Below are 7,865 nucleotides of genomic sequence, written 5' to 3'. Positions count from 1 at the left end.
AATCATACATAAAGAACAACCTTCCCTAGTTTTTATTAAATAATATGATAGCAGCACAATCCTGCTTCTTTTTTTTTCCCCTGGGGAGGATTTCATAAACTTCCTATCAGTGTTTCTAAGTCTGTATAACACTAGACAGCCGTGTGGCTCTCCACTTTCAATGTGATTTTGAAGGCAGGCTCTGGAAAGTTGATAACATGTTTCACGACCTCCGTGTCTGGAAGCAGTTTCCTTTGATTGAAGTCATATAAGTTCAGCTAAGTTGGAGTGTGTTGTAAATATTTATCTGGCAGTCTGACATATAAAGTTGTTCTGAAATTACAAAGTACATTCCTGTCTTTCATGTATTATTGCCACTTTTTTCAATACACTTGTGAGGGATATTATTTAGAGAACCTTCTATAAGTGACTTATCATTGCTTGTTAAAGTTCTCACACTCTGTTGTACTGTCATTCTTTTAGGATGGTAGCTCTTGAGTTGTATTACTTCCCTATCTTTTAAAACATAAATGTGTGATTACTCCAGAAGTGCAACAAGAATTTATGCAATGAGCTAAGTACAGTTTGCACCACTGATTTTGAAATCTGGTTTTGTAGCACTTATTTCCATGTAGGGATACAGATGTTTCCTATTGCTGGCAAATTTATAGTGATGACAACTTCCTAATCATTAAGTCATTTGTCATTACCTATCAAATAATTATATGCAAAATAATGTTTCTGGGTAGAAATTCTTTCCCAGAAACAGAATTAATTCAACTCAATCTTCTTCTGAATTTTCTTGGGGTTTTCTCACTTATATTTGAAAATGAATTTTATGCTCTACAAGGTGCTGAATCTGAAAGGTTCAATTTTTTCTTACAGAGGTATAAGACAGGTTCAATAATGTCAGGGTGAGCAGTGGACTGCTGCTGAGCTCTTGTTTGGAGTCCTTTCAAGTCCAAACAGTTTTATCACTAAGCATATTTTGCAAGGTTTCTTAGTGGGTTTAAATGTGAGCTGTTTCTTTGAGTTTGTGAATAACTGTTATGGAAAGAAGGAGGAAGGGAACTGAGGTGACAAATGAGCTAATTTCAGCAAACATTTCTAATTTGTACCTGTTTCAGTTGAAATAAACAGTGATGGGTTGAAATAGTTGCAGAACAGCTTCCCTAACGCCTTGTTTTCCCAGGCCAGAAGCCATTACAGCACCTCAAATTCCTTGTTCCCAAAGCCTTGTCACTCAGAACTATTAGGATGAAGTTGCTGACTGTGATATGCAGATCCCTTGAATGTTAGAACTGGGGATAGTATAAACTTGTAATAATTAATGTCCGGAGCAAACACTCGGCTTACATACATAGGAAAAGTTTTGGCTTATAATAGTGGGTTAAGGTTTGTTCTAGTTTTGGTGTTGTGGGGTTTTTAAATTTTTAAATTTTAATTTAAAAAAATATTTAAATGACATAAAAGCCAGTAATTATTCTTAGAAGCCTACCTCAGGCTGAATTGAAAACATTGCTTTTTTTTCTTCTTCTTCAATCCTGACTGGCAGCAAGATAAAAAGTAATCTGGAAACATTAGGAGAGAGTATTAACAACTAAATACCCCTCACTTCAAAGCATTTAATTTAGTCATTAAGACAGATGCACACTCAAGGAATCTGATGCACAAGGAAAAGTTTTTTTATTAATTTGCAAAAAAATCCCAACCCAACAATAATTCTGTGCAAATAGAGTAAATTCTCAAATTACATGTTAAAGACAGTTAAAATGTGGTCAAATAGATCTGACAATCTAAGACCTATGTTCCTCACGAATACAAGCTAGTTTTAGTATGGTAACTCTGTGTGCAGAAAAATGGTCCTTTGGTATTTGGCTAAGAGGGAGCTGAAGAGCTGCAGAAATAAACTAGTTTGATAACAATTATTTGGACAAGACAAAGAAAAAATTGCTTTCTGCAGCTTGTGATAGCTGGTCAGACTAGTAACTGATCCCAAAACCTAGAGAAATGATGAAAACCGTAGTAGAGGTAAAAAGAAGGTAAATCCTTTTCTTGTTCAGAAAAATAACAGCAGCAAAATAGGGACTTCTGAGACAGTATAAAGGTATTCAGTATTCTAGACTGATGTGTAATAGTGTTATTTGATGTTTTACACTCTGTATAGCAGGATGTGTGTTTCTGTTTTTGTAGCATGTGAAAAAACCCTTCAAGAAACCACCTGTGGATACATACGTAAACAGGTTTTGACCATTTACAAGAGATTGCTGTTGAGAGGATACAAAGTTCCATAAAGAATATGCAGTCTCCCCAGCTGACTGCAGTCTTTGTAAATGTAAAAGAAAATCATGTTTTGATTAAAAAATTTCTGCATTTAATTTAAAAAACTTAAATGAAAATTGCTGTTTTTTAAATATTTGGACAATTTTTTTTTTGCATTTTGGGTCTGAGTTCAGTAAAGCACTTGAGTCTTTATGGAAACATGATTTCAGGAATATCACTGCTAAAATCTTTAAACTCTTCAGCAAAAAAATATGCGTAATTATCTGCTGCTCTGGCTTTATAAAAACTTGTGCATTGTCAGGCTGGTAACTCACTGATGTCTGATTCTGCAAAGACAATCCTTACTGTGACATATTTCTTCATCCAGAGATTTTTTAAATTCTGGAGCAAAGCATACTTGATAACTTATTTGCATTGGAAGAAATTATGTGTGTGCATGTGTGTGTGTGTAACAGGTTGCCATTTGATCCAAACCACCAGTATGACCCAGCTAAACATGTGGTCTCACATGAGTAAGAGTTGAAAATTTATACTCCAACATATATCTTACAGGAATTCAACAAGATATTGATTCAGTATGTTATGGTAGTTTCATTTTCCATGAAGGTATCACTCAATGACCTGAATATAATCACATTAGCAAGACCACAGACTGCTTAAAGCAGAATGAATCATATTGACTTTATACCCAACAGAGTTGTGATACAGTTAAAGGTATGTGTAAGGAAGACTTCTCAGAAAGTAGTTAAATGTTAAAGCTGAAAATTTAGAACTAGGAGCTTGGTGCTCAGTTCTTGGCACTGTCAGAGTGTTGGTACGGAGTGTTTGGCCAGATACTAAACCTCCCAGTGTTTTTCCTGCACATTTGTTAGCAAGTTAGACTGTGGTTTCATTTTTTCTCTTATTGTGTTTATGAAGTATTTTGCAACTCTTAAGAGAGAAAATGAGCATTACAAATGTAAAGTTGAAAGGTCATTAAGGTGTTTAAGTAATTATACCAATTTATTTCAATCAATAAAAGCCATAGAGGGTAGCAATGCATTTCTTTTAGCTGAGATAGTAGATACAGTGTGACAGGCAGAGCTTGGATGTTACTGTGCTTCATATCTAGTTCACTGAAATTATCCGATCCTGCTTTTTGTCAAAAGCAGATTATGGAAAAGATAGAGCCAGTTTTATCCAAATGGTTGATTTCTGTGTTCCAAAACCAAAGATTTTCACACAGTGGTGGCTAAGACTAATGGAATTATTGGCTGTGTTGGTGTCTGTTTTGCCACACTACAGTATTCACAGTATTTTGGCTTAAGCACTTTGCAGAAGTGTAACACAGAAGGTACATCCTGTAAATCTACACTTTTTTTGCACCAGGATGTATTGGCAGTGTGATGAAATTGTTTTACTTACTTCGAGTAGTAATTGAAGTACAAATATTTTTCTAGGCAGAGTGAGATTTGTGTATGGTTCATTACATTTAACAGTAAAGCATCTTTGTTTCCATCACTTACGTATCTGCACTTTGCCTGGTGCTAAGATTTCAAGCCTTTGGGATCCTCTTTGACATAAGTGAAGTACTTCTTGAATTACTCTCCTCCAAAAATTACATAATTCACTAGTTTATGCAGGTATTCTACTGGTTAAAGGAAAATGTTATCATTTTTGTATTATCATTTTTGCTCCTGCTAATCTTTTAGTTGAATAATTATACTGCTAAAGCTGAAGTTATGGAAATCACTTAAACAAAGGCACTGGGTCGAGTGCTGAAGAAAGAATAAAGTAAATGTTTTACCTACATTTCACATGTGATAAACACTTGAAGATGTATCTCTCTATTCCAAGAAAGTTCTTGTAATATTACAGACATCCAGAAATACATGTTTTCTTACTGTGGGCTTCTCCTGTTTTGTTGTTTTCCAGTCCTGCTTTTACTGTTGTTGGTATTGCATTAGCATGCTGTGGTTTAACACTCTTGTCATATCAGGGGTGGTGTTACACTCCATTCCTGTTGCATACAGCATGGAATTGACTTATTTCTAAAGGGGAAAAGAAGAAAGAAAGAAACAGACTGGATCACTTATTAAGTTAAAATGTAAAAATATCTTTGCATTACTAAGAGGAGAGGTCAAAATATACCGCAGAGATGAGACTGCTGTTTTTAAATGTGTGATCTAGTGATTCTTTATGGCAGTAGTACTCTAGTCAACTACAGGCTCCACTTTCCCAGAGCAAACTTCTTTCATCTTGCACACAAATTTAGCCAGCAATATATTAAATAAACACAGCAATATATTTATTTACTCAAATGAAAACCTTGATATAAAATATCCTTCACAGAGATTTAATAAAACTAAATTTACACCTTCAAAATTTGTTGTAAGTTCCGTAATATTTAATTGTGTCTCTGGTCCTCAGCACTAGAAGGATACTAAGTTAAGAAGAGGGACTGCATGGTGCTCTTCAGTCCTCTTAAATCTGTCAAAACATATTATACCTTAAAATCAAATCTTGTTACAGTTTGAAATGTCAGAGATCTGAGATTTGTAGCATTGTAGGCGAGAGACTCAATTTCAGTAGAAGAAAACACAATCTATCTTCCCTCTGTACTTTTGAGAACCTGTCCCAGCTGGATCTTCGCAGCGTTAAAGGTATCCATCACTCCTAACTATGCTTGTCTGGAAGCAGCACACTGATCTGCCTATTTTAGAAGCCCTGATTTAAACACTTCCAGTTCATCACCACACATGATTCCCCATACATGAAGTCACATATGTTCTCCCAGAGATGCACTTTGTAATCTCGTTAGTGCTGGAGCTCATGGGGGTGGACATGGCTGTGTGCCTCTCCCTGAGCATCTCCGGAGGGCTGGCCTGAGCAGGTTTTGTCAGACACAAGGAATGTTGCTGTGAACTTCACAGTTATTAGTCCAAAAAATTACAGACCCTGTCTGTCACCCAAAATACAGCAATTTTCTTCTGATGACTAATGTTCTGGTAGCAAACTGCACATAATCTATTTTGATTTACTGTGATTGTGGAATGTCCCCTCCAATGGCTTTTTTCTCATTCTCAGTGAGCTTAGAGGTATGCTTCTCCCTAGACCCTCAGAAGTGCAGCTATGAGCTGGAGAGACATATGCATGTGATTAATCAGTGGATGATGAGAAATCAGTACCCTACATTCATTATTTTATGGTGATTAAAATTTCCTACGTATTAAAGATGCAAAGAATGCCTTTGAGGTGCATAGAAAATTCAACATCTGGATAACAATGGGCATAGCTCAGTGGGGATGAGGTTTTCTAGGGGAAATTTTTGTTTAAGTCTTCCTTGCACAGAAAATGAAAGCTGGGGCTATCATTTATAACAATAGGGGGCTGTGGGATCAGACTTCGTTACAATGGCCAATTCTATCAGCTCAGCCAAAAATAACTTAGAGGAGTAAAAGAATTAAAATGTTAACTTACCAAGAGAAAGAAAAATAATCTGGTAATTCTAAAAACAGCCTTTCACTGTGTCTGTGCAGCTGCCTTAGCAGTACCCAGTAGGACAAGGAATAAGTTTTAGTTGCTGTTAAAGACCATATGAAAATATAAGCAGAAGTATCCTCTGAAATATGAGGCTGATTGATTTTATTTTGCTTTACAAACACAGATGGATTACACATTATTGCACAGCTTTTGAAGGATTCAGCTGTGCTCTTTACAGATTTTTAGAGTTATTTGACAAGCACATGAGATGCATAAGGAATTTTTTCTTTTGAAATGTTTAAAGCTGGAGATGAAGATTTAAGTGCTAAATGCTGAGGTGCTTCTTGTCTAATAAAATGTAATGATCTGTGTGTTTTAATGTTACTATGTTTGTGATATTTGAGGAAGAGAAAAATATGGATTCCTTCTTTTTTGTGAGATGCATATTACTTATTTTCAGCTTATGTTTGTACATACACACTTAGAGGTATGAATGAATGGAACTTGGAGCCTGACATGAAGGGAGGAAGATATATGGCAAAAGTTAAACCTGCAATTAGCAGTGTTTATTTTTTTCATCTACTGCTTCTCTCCTATAATAGAGATAGGTAATGGTTGGGTGAAATGTATGGACATGATTAACCTGTTTTCAGGTAGAGAGCAATAAGCTCACTGGAATTTAGCAAATGTTATTTCAAATGGTTGTTGTGTTTTATTTCAAAAAGTTAACTGTCTTACTGGAATAAATATATGATAGACCGTGACACTCCATCTGTGAATCTGTCTGCATCCAGAGTGTTTCCCAGGACCTCCTTAAAAGAAGATTTTTTTTAATGTCAAGGGTTTCTTTCCCATTACATAGCTCTAAATATTGGAAATATATTCACCAAATGGGTATGTTTCATGGCATCCCATCATTATTATCTAAGAGATGGTTTAGTGAAAATCCGGCTCATTTCTTTCCATCAAATCAAGTTATGAGTAACAGCTAATGAAAACCAAGTCTTGAGAGGTCTCAGGAGTGTATAATTTTCTAACTAGATTGATGTTTAGATAAAATTAATACTGAGGTGGCCAAATATTTTGATGGGGATGAGCAGGGGCTACATAACTCCTGCACCAAAGTTAGGAGTTTGCTTCTCTCTCTTGCTCTTTTACTGAAGCAGCGGAACTGCTTTAACCCACACTGGTGACAGAAAGATTTGTGTGACCATATTTTTTGATTTAGAAAGTATGGCATACTGAAAACCTTCCAAGAAAACTGTTTTATAGAAACAGTGTTGAACTGAAATGAAGGGAAGAGGCCTGCAGGGCAGTAAGTGCAGGACGAAAAGAGGGGAGCACCGATAGCAATGGTCAGCAACAAGTAATGCTTTTTGCCTAGTAAGAAAGTAAGGTGCAGGCATAAAAGATGACATAGTACAGGATGCCATCTCCATGGAGCCCAGTTCTATCATGGCAGTGGACCCTCTGTGTTGCTGTAAATAATAACCTACACCTGGCATGAAAAGCTTCTACAAACACACTAAAAGAAGCCACAAGGATATTTTAATAGTTCTGCACTCCCTGATTTGTGAGTAGGGCTACATTGATCTCTCTTCATGTGGATCAGTGTTTGCTTCAGTACAATAGCTGTACAAGTTTTACTGGCTTGTTCAAAATATTCCTCAAATCTGTATTTTCTTCCCATGAAGACCTGAAATATCTGTTCAATTGTTGAATGTACAAATTACCAGGGTATGGTATCTATGGAAGCAGCTTTTATATACCATGGTGAATCTGGATATTAAGGAGGCATAGAAACATTTCTCCACTGCTCTTAAGCACTATTTTCAGATATCTTTAGTATTTTAAACTCTGCATCTGGACCCACATCATACTTGAGTTATTCTTGTTCTTTAAAAAAATCCTGCAGTCTGGACAATCTTGAAAGGTTTTTTAACCTGTTGGATGTGGCTGGCTTCCAGGAAATTATGGCAAGGCATGCGTTAGAGGATGAAAAAATGTCTTCTGAGGAGGAAATAAATGCTTCAGGGGGAAGAGAGTGTCACTAGCCTGTAAAGGAGTCATCACTCTTTCCCAGACTTTGTAAGGGACTCTGGAAAACAGGATATTGTTTCTAGACTGCTGCCCCCAGAATT

This window comes from Aphelocoma coerulescens, chromosome 2 (assembly GCF_041296385.1).
Source record: "Aphelocoma coerulescens isolate FSJ_1873_10779 chromosome 2, UR_Acoe_1.0, whole genome shotgun sequence".
Classification (NCBI taxonomy): domain Eukaryota; kingdom Metazoa; phylum Chordata; class Aves; order Passeriformes; family Corvidae; genus Aphelocoma; species Aphelocoma coerulescens.
The sequence above is the reverse complement of the archived record's forward strand: the minus strand, read 5'-3'. Positions refer to the sequence as shown.